Genomic DNA, 14838 nt, shown 5'->3' with positions numbered 1-14838 from the left:
TTAGCCCAACTCATCTCACAAGGATATGGGGGGGGGGTGGTAGGAAGGAGGGGTATTAGGGCATCTTTGCCACCTTGATTTATTTACAAAAACAATAAAGGCAAGGATGAATATACTCTTCCTTCCTGTTTGTGCTGAACAGATGGGGGCTGTACTACAGACTTACACCGTCATCTAGCTATCTATGTACGGAGATTACCAGTAACACAAAAGACTTTAATCAATCAGAAAAGAGCTGGAAGGGACCTTGGAGGTCTTCTAGATCAACCTCATGCTCAAGCAGGAGACCCTATACCATTTCAGGCAAATGGCTGTCCAGTCTCTTCTTAGAAACCTCCAATGATGGAGCATCCACAACGTCCGAAGACAAGTTGTTCCCCTGGTTAATTGTCCTTGCTGTTAGGAAGTTCCTCCTTAATTCCAGATTGCTTCTCTCCTTGATGAGTTTCCATCCATTGTTTCTCGTCTTGCCTTCTGGTGCGTTGGAAAATAAGTTGACCCCCCTCTTCTTTGTGACAGCCCCTCAAATAATGGAAGACTGCTATCATGTCCTTCCTAGTCCAGCCGCATCCAATTCCCGCAGCCGTTCTTCGTATGTTTTAGTCTCCAGGCCTTTAATCATCTTAGTTGCTCTTCTTTGCACATTCCCCCCCCCCCCCAAAGACTCACCATCTTTTTTCATAATGCGGTGACCAAAACTGGATGCCATATTCAAGGTGTAGCCTTACCACACTTATCAGATATAGTTACCACAAAGATGCTGAACTAACAATGAAGAAGTTGATTGCAGTTGCCCTCGGCAACAAACATGTACAATTGCACACAGCCACGGGGCACTGAGGCTATTAAGGCTTACCAGCTTTCTGACACAATGGTGGAGTAGTGCTAGAAGGCGCCAGCCCCCGATCTCCGCAGCCACGCCTTGCCCAGTGGCGGCTGTTCCTGGGTCAGGTTATGTTTGGGTGGTCCTCGGCTTACGTCCTGTCTGATGGGGCCCAGCCCCATGGATGTGACTAAGTGAGACAGCACCCCGTCCATTCCTGGCCACGGAAATCTGCCTTCCCTGTTAACTTTGCGGGTCAGAAGGTTGCAAAAAACGGGATCACCGGATCCCAGGGGACGCTGCGACCGTCATAAATAGGAACCGGTTGCCGAGAACATGAATGTGAAAATGACGTGATTCTGGGGATGGCTGCCACAATCGTTATGTGTGTGTGTGTTTGGGGAAAAATCGGCCACACGTTTATTTAGTGTCTTTTGAGCGGTCACTAAATGAACCGTTGTAAAGTTGAAGACCACCTGTCCTCGCCCTTATGTCGGTTGCCAGGCGTGGGGACTGGGCCATGACTAGCATTTCCCTCTCCTTGCTTGCATCCGTCCGTTTCCAAATCGGGCTCCCAGGCAGCCCCGGGACCCCTCCATTTCTGTCACTAAGCGAGTCCTAAGCCCCAGGGTCAGAACCCTGGCTTCAGAACTGGGTGACTAACTGAGCAGCTGCCGTGATTCGTTTTACGTCCGTGGTGGGCAGGAAAGGACGGGGCAGCGTCTCCCTTAGCCACAGCCACGCCGGTCTCCCTCGGGGAGGACGTAAGTCGAGGACCGCCCGTAAAGGCAGCAGGCAGCGGGGCCCGGCGGCCGGCCAGGGCTCGGCGGAGCCGGCCGGGAGGAGCTTCGTCGGCGCAGCCCCGGCCGGCTTCGCCTGCCCGGCTGGGGGGATGATGTCACCGGCGTGGCCCGAAGGCCCGACGCGCTGAGGCTCCGGCGGCAGCGGGGGGAGCCGCGGGCCTCCCCGGCCAGCCGCAGCCCCGCTGGGCGGCTTCGCCTCCGCCTCCAGCCGGGCGGGGCGCCGCCGAGCCTGCCCGCCTCCTGGGCGCTGCTCTGCTGCTGCTGCTGGAAGGGGCGGCCCCGCCGGGAGGCCAGGCCAGGCCGGGCCCCGCTGGCTGGTTGGCTCTCTGGCGCGCAGGAAGCGCTGCTTGCCGGCTGCGCGTCGGCGCTGCAGCGAGGCGGAGGTAAGCCGGGCTCCTTCGGGGCTGGCGAGGGGGGGAGAGTCCCTTCTGGTCCCTTCCTTCCTCCCTTCTTCCCTCTTTTCCTTCCTCCCTTCCTCCCTTTCTTCCTCCTTCCTTCCTTCCTCCCTCCTTCCTCTCTCCTTCTTTCCCTCCCTCCCTCCCTCTCTTCCTCCCTTCTGCTTTCTTTTCCTTCCTTTCTTCCTTCCTTCCCCCTCCCTCCCTTTCTTCCTCCTTCTTTCCTCCCTCCCTCCTTCCTCTCTCCTTCTTTCCCTCCCTCCCTCCCCTCCTCCTTTCCGCTCTCTTTTCCTTCTTTTCTTCCTTTCTTCCTTCCTTCCCCCTCCCTCCCTTTCTTCCTCCTTCCTTCCTCCCTCCCTCCTTCCTTTCTCTCTCCTTCTTTCCTTCCCTCTCTCCCTCCTTTCCCTCCCTCCCTCTCTTCCTCCCCCCTTCCTCCCTCTTTTCCTTCCTTCCCTCTTCCTCCTTCCTTCCTCCCTCCTTCCTTTCTCTCTCCTTCTTTCCCTCTCTCTCTTCCTCCCTTCCTCCCTTCCTCCCTCTCTCCTTCCCTCCCCTCCCTCCCTCCCTTCTTCCTTCCTCCGTCCCTTCCTTTCGCTCTCCTTCTTTCCCTCCCTCCCTTCCTCCTCCCTTCCTTTCTCTCTCCTTCCTTCCCCCCTCCCTCCCTTTCTTCTTCCTCCCTCCCTCCCTCCTTCCTTCCCTCCCTTTCTCTCTCCTTCCTTCCTTTCTGTGTCTTTGCTTCTTCCTTTCTGTGACCTTCCTTCTTCCTCTCTCCTTCCTTCTTCCCTCCCTGCCTTTCTCCCTCTCTCCTTCTTCCCTCCCTCCCCCGTCTCTCTCCTTCCTTCCTTCCTTCCTTCCTTCCTTCCTTCCTTCTTCCTTCCTTCCTTCCTTCCTTCCTTCCTTCCTTCCTCCCTCCCTCCCTCCCTCCCTCCTCTCCCCATCCTTCCCTTCCCTGTCCCCAACCTCTACAGCCCCCCCCCCATCCTCCTCTCTCCCAAATTGGGCTTGGTGCATAGAGAGAGAGGCGTCTCGTCTCCCCCCCCCACCAATCCTCCGCCGCGTTTGCTGGGTGAGGAGGCGCATTCGGACGACCCCAGCCTTGCGCGTGTATAGGAACGTTCCATATCCGAACCGCAAATAACCCCCTCCCCCCTCCTTTCCTCTCCTTCTAGCTGACCGGTTCGTTCCCTTCCCCTCTTTGCTCTTTCCCTGCCTTGAAGCTTTTCCTGCTGGCAGAGCTTTTTTCCCCCCCGACACGCTTTTTCCCGGAGTCGTCTGAATGGGGAGGGCTGTCATTGGCGTGTCCTGCTTTGCAGGGGCTTTTGTGTTTGGAGAGGCAAGCTGGGGGGGGGGTGTGCGCACAGTTGCGAAGGGTGAGTTGGGTTTGCGCTGCCCCGAAACCCCAAGAACTAACATTGAGCCCAACCTGTCGGAATGCAGCTCTCTCTAACCCGATTAGCTGAGCGGGTCGTGTGAAGCCGGTTACGTTGTGAAATAGGCGCCACTTCCACGTTGCCTGGGAAGGAAAGCTGCGAATGTAAAATCCGGCCAAGGAGACATTTTCTTTCCTGCGCTGCAAGTTTTCGTCTCGACTGCTTACGAATCAAGTTGGGTGTTTATTCTAAATATTTGATATTTTGTTTCTTTTTTCTTTTTTTCCAAAACAAAATCTCACTGGGCGGGGAATTCCCAGAACCAGCTTGAAGTTGCTTTTTATTATTATTAAGTACTTTGCTAAATTGTAGGTTGTGTGTAGCTCCTTGTATTCTTGCTTTTCTTTTTAGGGGGATTGGAAGGCAACGTGGGGGCAGGGAAGGGGTGTGTGTGTCACGGTTTACGCCCAGCAGAGGGAAGCTTGTCAAAAGTTGGGTTGAGTTTTTGCTCTTTGGCAAAACTCCCGAGTGGGCAGTAGTTGTCTTGCAATATTGGAGGCTTCTTGCGATTCAGAGGTTAACATACAAAGAACGGTTGCTGGAACTGGGTATATGTCTAGTTTAATGAAGAGAAGGACGGGGGGGGGGCAGGATTTCAGTCTTACAGTATCTCAGGGGTTGCCCCAAAGAAGAGGGAGTCAAGCTGTTCTCCTAAGTGCCTGAGGACAGGACAAGAAGCAAGAGAGGAGCAAGCTAGAACTAAGGAGAAACTTCCTGACAGAACAATTAAACAGTGGAACAACCTACCTCCAGAAGCGGTGAATGCTCCAACACTGGAGGTTTTTGAGACGAGACTGGATAGCCATTTGTCTGAAATGGTATAGGGTTTCCTGCCTGAGCAGGGGGTTGGTCTAGATGACCTCCAAGGTTGCTTCCAATATTCTATTCTATTCTATTCTATTCTATTCTATTCTATTCTATTCTATTCTACTCTATTCTATTCCATTCCATTCCACTCCACTCCACTCCACTCCACTCCACTCTCTTCTATTGTATTGTATTCTGTTTTTCATTATTCTATTTCTATTTTTAATTGTATCCTATCCCATCCTATCCTATCCTATCTTCTATTCTATTCTATTCTATTCTATTCTATTCTATTCTATTCTATTCTATTCTATTCTATTCTATATTCTATATTCTATATTGTATTCTATTCTACATTATTCTATTTCTATTTCAATTTCTATTTTTAAAATTCTATTCTATTCTATTCTATTCTATTCTCGTATTGTATTCTATTCTACATTATTTCTATTTCAAATCCAATCCTATATTCTATTCTATTCTATTCTATTCTATTCTATTCTATTCTATTCTATTCTATTCTATTCTATTCTATTCTATTCTCGTATTGTATTGTATTCTACATTATTTCTATTTCAAATCCAATCCTATATTCTATTCTGTTCTGTTCTGTTCTGTTCTGTTCTAATCTAATCTAATCTAATCTACTCTATATTCCATATTCTATTCTATTCTATTCTATTCTATTCTATTCTATTCTATTCTATTCTATTCTATTCTATTCTATATTCTATTCTATATTCTATTCTATTGTATTCTATTCTGCATTATTCTATTTCAATTTCTATTTCTATTTTTTAAATTCTATCCTATCCTATCCATATGTATTGCAAGGTGTATTATTTCTAGCCCAGCTGATTATTTCTAATCAGCATTATTCCTGGGGTGGGGGTGCAGCTGTTGTAGGATGCAGAACCTGTAAACTGGATGAAACACTGTCACTCATTCTGCTAGATCCCTGTATCCGCCTGTTCTCGCCTGGCCTTTTGCGGCCGTGATATTGAATGGAGGCAAGAAGATATTTCTCCCTTGCCTTTTGGTTTTACGCCCAGCCCCTTCAAACAGCCTTTTCTTCTTAGCTGATTCTCCCTCTTGCAATACAGATAATCCTTCAACTTACAACTGTTCGTTTAGTGACGGTCCGAAATGACAACAGCACGGAAAAAAAAAGGACTTGTGACCGTTTTCCCCCCTTAATTAACCACCATGGCAGCATCCCCATTGAATTCCTGTAATTTTTTTTTGTTGGGAATCCTTTTATTCCGTTTTGCAAAACGTACACATTAAAAAAAAAAAAAAAAAAAAACCAAAACCACGTAAACTAACCACCAGGAGAAATGGATAAAGAATAACAAGAGAACAGAGGAAAACACAAATAGAGGCAGATAGGCCACGACTTAACGACAGTTTTGTTTAGTGACCGCGCCAAAAAAAAAGTGACTTAATGACTTACGACAGTCGCAGCACCCCAAGGTGATCACGCCGCCCAAATTCAGATGCTTGGCAACAGACTCCTATTTATGACATCATGGGGTCTCCAGGGGGGGGGTCTTGCGTGACCCTCTTTTGCGACCTCCTCACAAGCAAAGTCAACGGGGGAAGCCCGTAACGGTGTTACTAACTTATCCACTGCAGGGATTCACTTAACAGCCGGGGCAGGAAAAGTCGTAAAGAGAAGCAAACTTCCCTTTAGCAAATGTCTCGCTTAGCAAGGGAAATCTGGGGCTGGGTCGAGGTCGTAAGCCGAGGACTTTGGATTGCTTTCTTTTAGACAGTGCTTGGTTTCACGACAAGAGGGCTGCGTCTGCTCAGCTCTGTCTGCAGGTGGATTTTTTTTTTTCAATTTTTGTTTTAAGCAGCAAAGGTTGTTCCTCCTCTTGTTGTGCGATGTGAAGCCGAGGAGGTGGCCCAGTTGAACTGGGATTAATTACTTGAGCGTCTGAATGCTGATGCCGGGGGAATCCTGGGACTGTTCCCAGTGGAGCTGAGCTCCTTCACTTGCCTTGTGCGTCTCCGGTCTGCCTTGGTTCCTTCCTCACCCTCAGCGTGTGTTGTAAATATTTAATGCAAAGTATTGCAAACACACCGAAGCCTTCGGTAAATGCCAGCCGCTAATTACCCGGCGACATAAAAATGAAAGTGCAGGATGGTTGCCGGTTGCCTCTGTTAGCAAAGAGTTGTTGAACAGAGGATTGGAGAAGCAAAAGGAAGTGGAAAAGGTGATGATCCTTTCCCTCAGCCTGTCTTGCTTCCTCTTGTGCTAGGCCAAAAATGTCTCCTGTGATCTGGAAGATGTGTAGGATAATGGGACTGGGTCAAAATTCAATTCCTTTCCTTTCCTTTCCTTTCCTTTCCTTTCCTTTCCTTTCCTTCCTTCCTCTCTCTCTTTCTCTCTCTCTTTCTTACAACTTTTATTTTTTGCACTCTTCTAATTTAACTAGAATAGTTAGCCATCTCCCTCTCCTTCCTTCCTTCCTTCCTTCCTTCCTTCCTTCCTTCCTTCCTTCCTTCCTTCCCCCTTTCCTTTCCCATTCACTTATGAAAGATTTCTTTTTTTCTTTCTTTCTTTCCAACTTTTGTTTTTTGCACTCTTCTAATTTAACTAGAATAATTAGCCATCTCCCTCTCCTTCCTTCCTTCCTTCCTTCCTTCCTTCCTTCCTTCCTTCCTTCCTTCCTTCCTTCTCCCTTTCCTTTCCCATTCTCTTATGAAAGTTTCCTTTCTCTCTTTCTTTCTTTCTTTCTTTTCAACTTTTGTTTTTTGCACTCTTCTAATTTAACTAGAAGTTAGCTATCTCCTCTCCTTCCTTCCTTCCTTCCTTCCTTCCTTTCTTCCTTCCTCTTTTCCTTTCCTTTCCTTTCCTTTCATTTCCCTTTCTCTTATGAAAGAAAGTTTCCTTCCTTCCTTCCTTCCTTCCTTCCTTCCTTCCTTCCTTCCTTCCTTCCTTCCTTCCTTCCTTCCTTCCTGTCTTCCTTTTTTTGTTCTTTCTTTCTTTCTTTTCAATTTTTGTTTTTTGCACTCTTCTAATTTAATAGAATACTTAGTCATCTCTCCTCCCTTCCTTCCTCCCTCCTTCCCTCCCTCCCTCCCTCCCTCCCTCCCTTCTCTTTCTTTCATTCATTCAGAATTTTCTATCAGAAGAGGCTGCATTGGATGCAACCTTTTTCTTGCTGTTCGGGGAAGTGTGTACGGCTGCAAGACAATAGACTGTATTCAAGCCTAGCTTGGCAGCAATGTCTCTATTTTGAAAAAGCAATAATAGTAATTAAAATAGTTTTGTGTCTTGAATCTTGTTCCCAGAACCTTCTCCCCAGCTGTGTTGTTGTTTGAACTAAGCAGAGGCCACAGTTCTGTCTTTGTTTGGTAAATAATAATAATAATAATAATAATAATAATAATAATAATAATAATAATAGGGAAGAACATAGAAGAGGTAAACCTTTAATCCCTTCTACATCAAAGGTGGGCCATTCTCCATGAAGACTAAAGGGAGAGATTTAGTTAGGACTGGCTTTGTCTTATGGCAGGGGTGGTGAACCTATGGCAGGGGTGCCAGAGGTGGCACGCAGAGCCCTCTCTGTGGGTACACGCGCCGTCGCCCCAGTCCTAGGCCTTCAGCTGGGTTTTATAAAACCTTTTCGTTTTAGCCCTCCGCCACCGTGTGCAAAAAAAAAAAAAAGTTCAATCAATGAGTCAATTTCAACTTCAAGATCTTGCAAAGTTGGAATTGATTGATTGAACTTTTTAGTCCCACCCAGTCTGCTGTTACCACCACAGCCACACCCACCCAATGGGCCACACCCACCCAATGGGCCACACCCACCCGGCACCCGACGATGCATAAGTGGGTTTGGGGTTGCAGTGTGGGCACTCGGTCTCTAAAAGGTTCGCCATCACTGTCTTATGGAAAGACCATCTTGGAATACTTAATACACGGGTCTCCAACTTTGGTGAATTTAAGACTTGTGGACTACAACTCCCAGAATTCCCCAGCCATCAAAGCTAAGGAGGTTCACAGTCCTCCAGGTCCTGGTTGTCCCAAAGATGCTTTTTTCCAGGAGGCCATTGGACTTCCTTGTTTTCCTTTGAAGACGTTTCGCTTCTCACCCAAGAAGCTTCTTCAGTTCCGACTGGAGGGTGTGGAATGGAAGGATTTATACTCCTTGCAGACAGCCGGTCATTTGCCTCCTTTTAGAATTAGGGTTGTGGTCATTGAGACCACTTGGAGGTTTTTCTGTGTCCTCAGAGAGTAGTGCGAAAATGGGCGTGGAGCCTTCTTGGAACCGCTGACAGGACTGTGTGGTAGACTGGAGAAGGATGATGTCGTATCCCTCCCCCTCTGTTGAAAGAGGTTGGTTCAGTTTTGACCTAGATGGCCTCTTTGACCCCTCTTTCAAACCAATCCCACCCTCCAGTCAGAGCTGAAGAAGCTTCTTGGACCAGCGGTCCTCTCTGTCCGAAATATGGACTTTGCTGTCTTGGAAAGAGCGCCCCTTTATCTTTTAAATGCAGACGGCCCTGCTGACTCTGGCTCTGATGGCTTGACCCTGCTGTGTTGTGCCATGTGTGTTTATGAAGTGGTTGTTTTGTTTCCCCAGTGTACAGATCTGCATGTAAAAGGCAAAGGCAAAGTTCACCTTTTGGACAGAGAGGACCGCTGGCTCGAAAGAGGAGCGATCAAAGAGGCCGTCTATGTCAAAGTTGAACGGCCCTCTCTCAACAGAGGGGGAGGGACACGACACTGTCTATCTCCAGTCCACAACACAAATCCTTTCAGCAGTTCCAGGAAGGCTCCACACTCATCTGCACCACTCTGGTGACCCTGAGGACACAGGTAAACCTGCAGGTGGCCTCAACGACTCTCTAAAAAGAAGGCAAATGACCAGCTGTCTGCAAGAAGTATAAATCCTTCCATTCCCCCACTGTCCGGTCAGAGCTGATGAAGCGTGTCAGATGAGAAGTGAAACGTCTTCAAAGAAAAACAAAGGAAGTCCAGTTGCCTCCTGAAAAAGCACCTTTGGGAGAAGAAAATTGGGGATTATACAAGGAAAGGGCCCCAGGGTTTTCCAAGCCAGCAGTCAAGCCAGCAGTCCTAAAGCAACAGGTGTCAGATAGTTTTGCACTGAAGTGTGTGATAACAAACATTGGTCATTTTTTTGTTGTTGTTGTTTTATTTTAATTCTCAAGAAAGGTTTTTAATTAATCCGGTAGTAAAATCAAGTCTATCGTGGTTGGTTCTGCAATTTTAATGGCCAACAAAAGAGAGGATGGATAGTACTTGACTTGCATGCATTTGTTTAGTGGCCATTCAAAGTTACAGCAATCTTGAAAAAAGGGATTTAAGAAGCATTTGCAGCCTCCCCCATGGTCACGTGATCAAAATTTGGGTTCTGTTCTATTCTATTCTGTTCTGTTCTGTTCTATTCTATTCCATATTCTATTCTTACCATATTCTATTCTATTCTATTCTATTCTATTCTATTCTATTCTATTCTATTCTATTCTATTCTATTCTATTCTATTCTTTCCATATTCTGTTCTTTCCATATTCTGTCCTATCCTATCCTATCCTATCCTACTCTTTATTCCACTCTACATTCTACTCTACTCTACTCTACTCTACTCTACTCTACTCTACTCTACTCTACTCTACTCTACTCTATATTCCACTCTACATTCTACTCTACTCCACTCCACTCCACTCCACTCCACTCCACTCCACTCCACTCCATTCCTTGACCAGGCTTGATATTTATAGTTGTTGACTGTTGCACAGTGGAGTAAGACACTTGGAGGCAAACATAACATAACATAACATAACATAACATAACATAACATAACATAACATAACAATGTTACAAAAATATGAGGAAAACAACCACATTTTAGCCCTTTTACAACGTGAACCATTTTCTTTCTTCCTTTTGGGAAAACTAGCATTTATTTTAGAAGCTGCCTATTTTTATCCAGTTTGTAAAGGAATGAAGTGGATGCATTCACGGAAAGTTGAGGGCCGAAATTGCTGTGGCTCCATTTTTTTGGCTGGAAAAAAAAAATCTATCTAGGGAATTAGAAAAAACTCTTGTTTTATTTTCCATAAAGTCCACCACTTTGTAATATTCTCTGGAAATGTTGTTGGGTTTTTTTTTCCCTTCCATTCGCTCATGTCTGGACAAGTCCCTGCAGTTTCCTTGGCCAAGTTTTTCCAAAGTAGCTTGTCACTGCCTCCTTCCAAGTGCTGAGAAGAATGACAGATAGTCCTTGAAATTACAAGCCTTCATCTGGTGACTTTTCAAAATGACCAGGCCAGTGAAAAATTGCCTTATGACCATTTTTCACACTTACGACCAGCGCAACGTCTCCATGCGATCGCATGATCGAAATTTGGACACTTGGCTGACTGACTCACATTTATGACGGTCGCAGTGTCCCAGGGTCATGTGATCCTCTTTTGCCTGCCCCACTCTGGCCTTGGCTGATCTTGAAAGAGCTCAGCAAGAACTGATTTGGCTGAGATTATAATAAGAGGCCATCAAAAAACCCCAGGAAGTTTGGGGATGAGAGCCAAGACGAAAGCAAAAAATAATCTCCAGGAATACGAAAGGGTGGTTCATGTCTGTGGAGATTTCAGTCATTTATGGTTATTATCCCAAAGGTGTTTTTTTTTTTCAGGAGGCAACTGGACTTTCTTGTTTTTCTTTGAAGACGTTTCGCTTCTCATCCCAGAAGCTTCTTCAGCTCTGACTGGATGGTGGGGAAGGGAAGGATTTATACTCCTTGCAGACCGCTGGTCATTTTCATACTTGCAGTCATTGAGGCCACTTGGAAGTTGACCTGAATGTGCAAATGCATGTGGAGTCTTCTTGGAAAGGACTGTGTTGTAGATGATGTTGTTTCCCTCCCCCTCTATTGAGAGAGGGCTGTCCACACCCGTTTGCACCACTCAGATGACCCCGAGGACACAGACAAACCCCCAAGAGGCCTCAATGACCCTCTAAAAAGGAGGCAAATGACCAGCTGTCTACAAGGAGTATAAATCCTTCCATTCGCCACCATCCAGTCAGAGCTGAAGAAGCTTCTTCGATGGGAAGCGAAACGTCTTCAAAGAAAAACAAGGAAGTCCAACTGCCTCCTAAAAAAAGCTTTGGGATAATGGGTGGTTCAGTCAAGACAAAGGAGAGGATCTGGTTTTTGTAGAAGGAGAAGAAATGAATAAAACATTTCAGGAGCTTGCATTGAAGGCCAGTTCTTTCCGAACATCTGTTTTTGTGCGAGAGAGCGTGCATCTTTTGGTCTTCCTTCAGGGAATTTAAACAGGCATCAGTGCTAAACTGCAGAGTGATTGATACAGTTTAATCCAAAGTTTATTGTTTGACTCTGCTGATGGGGCCTATTTATAGGCTGGTGGAACCTTTGTCAATACAGATAGTCCTCGACTGGACAATAGTTTAGTGACCGAAGTTAACCACAGCACTTGAAAGAATGACTTATGACCTTTTTTTCACACTTACAACTGTTGCAGCATCCCCATAGTTGTGGGATTTACATTCAGATGCCTGTTAACTGCTCCCTGTTTATGACAGTCTCAGTGTCCTGGGGTCATGTGACTATCTTTTGCAACCTTCTGATAAGCAGTGTTAATGGGAAAGCCAGATTCACTTCCTAATTTAACACCTGCAGTGATTCACTGTGAAGGTTGAAACGTTGGCAACTACGTGCCTCTGCGTTTCAACTTGCCTTTAGAGTAAGCAAGGGGGAGGTGTTAACTTTCGAGTGGCTTAGAGGGAGAAATGAAACTTGTACAATTCTGCCGAAGACGGTGAGAGCCTGAATCCTTTTCCAGGACAGCATAAGAGGTGCGGGTTTGAAGCAGACGGTTCCCATAACAAAGTGAACTTGTTTATATGGACTATGTAAGAGGTTGGGGGTTTGGCTGGGAAAATTATTGCTTAAGTCTACGATTCGGTGTTGGAAGCTCAGAGTTAGTTTTGCTTCAACGTAACCAAGCAGTGTATTCAATAAATAGTGAGATTTTCAGAAATGGAACGAACCTGGAGTTTTATTTGGATTCTTGAGCTGGATGTTGACATTTACTTATTATCCATGGCAAGAAAAGTCATAAAAATGGGACCAAACTTACTTAACAAATTTCTTACTTAGCAACACCACTTTACAATGCTTCGGTAAGGCCACACTTGGAATACTGCATCCAGTTTTAGTCACCACGATGTAAAAAAAGATACTGAGACTCTAGAAAGAGTACAGAGAAGAGCAAGAAAGATGATCAGGGGACTGGAGGCTAAAACATATAAGGAACGGTTGCTGGAATTGGGTATGTCTAGTTTAATGAAGAGAAAGATGAGGGGGGACATGAGAGCAGTGTTCCAGTATCTCAGGGCTGCCCCAAAGAAGAGGGAGTCAAGCTATTCTCCAAAGCACCTGAAGGCAGGACAAGAAGCAACGGATGGAAACTAACCAAAGAGAGAAGCAACCTAGAACTAAGGAGAAACTTCCTCACAGTTAGAACAATTAACCAGTGGAACAACCTGCCTCCAGATGTGGTGAATGCTCCAACACTGGAAGTTTTTAAGAAGAGACTGGACAGCCATTTGTCTGAAATTGTATAGGGTTTCCTGCCTGAGCAGAGAGTTGGACTAGAAGACCTCCAAGGTCCCTTCTGACTTTATTATTATTATTATGGATCATCGCACAGTCAGCCAGATGTTCAGACTGGATTTGGCATTTTGTCTACCTATCGAGTCCTTACCCAGGACCCGGGATAGGCAGATATGGATGTTTGATGGTATTACAGATATCGTCGCAGGATGGAAGCAGTTCCTAATAAGGCCGCCTTTTGCAATTGACTAATAGCAAATTTGTCAATGCCAATGGTGTTCAAATGGTGTTCCAGTTGTTTTGGGATTGCACCCAAGGAGCCTATGACTATTGGTACTACCCTTGCTTGCTTTTGCCACAGTCTTTCTATTTCTATTTGTAGGTCTTTGTATTTTGTTATCTTCTCCAGTTCTTTCTCGTCTATTCTGCTGTCTCCAGGCGCTGCCACGTCCACTATCCAGACTTTTTTGTCTTTCTTATCGACAATGGTTAAGTCTGGGGTGTTATTATTATTATATAAATTTTGGGCTGAAGGCTGGTCGTAAGTCAAGGATTATCTGTACATTTCCCCAGACGCATGAGAATTGAGATACTCTATTTGCTTCATCAAGATTTGGCATACCATTATTGCTCTCTCGAAGCTTCCTTCTCCAGAGCAAGTTGGAACTTCCTGCCTTTGAATGGACAGCAATGTGAACACGAGTGGCAGTACTCCGTGGCTATCAAGTTGGGCAGTTTCGGTGGATCGCTCTGTCTGATAGCTGATCCAATTGCAGTTGGTGGAGAAGTGCCCAAGGATTACTCAGTGAATGTTTGCTAAAACAGGAAATCATTCTAGAGATAAAGCAGGCCTTCTGCTTTGTGTCAAATGAGCTTTTAATGGGGGGAGAAAAAAAAAACCCTTCTCTGAACTCACTACTAGTTCATAATACAGAATAACAGAGTGGAAAGGACCTCAGAGGTCTTCTAGTCCAACCCCCTGCTCAGGCAGGAGACCCTATGTCATTCTGGACAAATGTCTGTCCAGTCTCTTAGAAACCTCCAGTGATGGAAACAGCCACAACTTCTGGAGGCAGGATGTTCCACTGGTTAATTGTTCTCACTGACAGGAAGTTTCTCCTTAATTGTAGGTTGAAGCTACCTTTGATCAGCTTCCATCTATTGCTGCTTGTTCTGCCTGCAGATGCTTTGGAGAATAAGTTGACCATCTTTTCTCTGTGACAGCCCCTCAAATATTGGAAGACTCCTAACATATCACCCTTAATTATTCTCTTCATTAGACTAGACCAGGGGTGGGGAACCTTGGCTCTTTTATGACTTATGGACTTCAACTCCCAGAATTCCTGAGCCAGTTCTGGGAGTTGAAGTCCACAAGTCATAAAAGAGCCAAGGTTCCCCACTCCTGCTCTAGACATACCTAGTTCCCTGAATCATTCATTCATTGTATGTTTTAAGTTTCCGGCACCCTATTTATCTTTATTGTTCTTCTCTGGATTCTTTCTAGATTCTCAAAGATAGTTGTTGTATTGTGGTGGCCAAACCTGGATGCAATATTCTGAGTGTGGTCTTATCAAAGCAGTCTAAAAAAGAACCTTAGTTGTTGTACGAAATTCCTTCAGCTAAGAGATACAATCAAAAAAGCTAATGCAATCCTGGCTTGTGTAAACAGAGCCATAGAATCAAGATCACGCAAAGTATTATTACCGCTTTTTAAAAAAAAAACTAGTAAGACCACACCCGGAATACTGCAGCCAATTTTGGTCACCATGTCACAAAAAAGATGTTGAGAGTTTGGGAAAAAAATTCAGAGAAGAACAACTAAGATGATCAAAGGCCTGGAGACTAAAACATGCAAAGAACGGCTGCGGGACTTGGGTTTGGCTAGTCTAAAGAAAAGAAGAAATAGGGGAGACATGATAGCAGTGTTCCAGTATCTGAGGAGCTACCACAAAGAAGAGAGGGTCAAA

The 14838-nt window shown here is 45.6% G+C and overlaps 1 protein-coding gene across 3 annotated transcripts in view; it reads left to right on the top strand.

Moving 5' to 3' along the window:
* The first annotated feature begins 1529 nt into the window (after positions 1–1529).
* The window catches only part of CSGALNACT2 (chondroitin sulfate N-acetylgalactosaminyltransferase 2), a 50709-nt gene continuing 37400 nt past the window's right edge, over positions 1530–14838 (top strand). The window contains exons 1-2 of one of the 3 annotated variants that reach the window (XM_039340747.1): positions 1530–2009; positions 8854–9089. The gene's annotated coding sequence lies outside the window, so the exon portion shown is untranslated. Of the gene's footprint in view, positions 2010–3200; positions 3623–8853; positions 9090–14838 lie in introns of those variants that run through there. The other 2 variants (XM_039340746.1, XM_039340748.1) reach the window with 2 other exon arrangements.

The sequence above is a fragment of the Crotalus tigris genome, unplaced genomic scaffold (assembly GCF_016545835.1).
Source record: "Crotalus tigris isolate CLP2741 ecotype Arizona unplaced genomic scaffold, ASM1654583v1 scf7180000017753.6788120, whole genome shotgun sequence".
Taxonomy (NCBI): domain Eukaryota; kingdom Metazoa; phylum Chordata; class Lepidosauria; order Squamata; family Viperidae; genus Crotalus; species Crotalus tigris.
The sequence above is the reverse complement of the archived record's forward strand: the minus strand, read 5'-3'. Positions and strand labels throughout refer to the sequence as shown.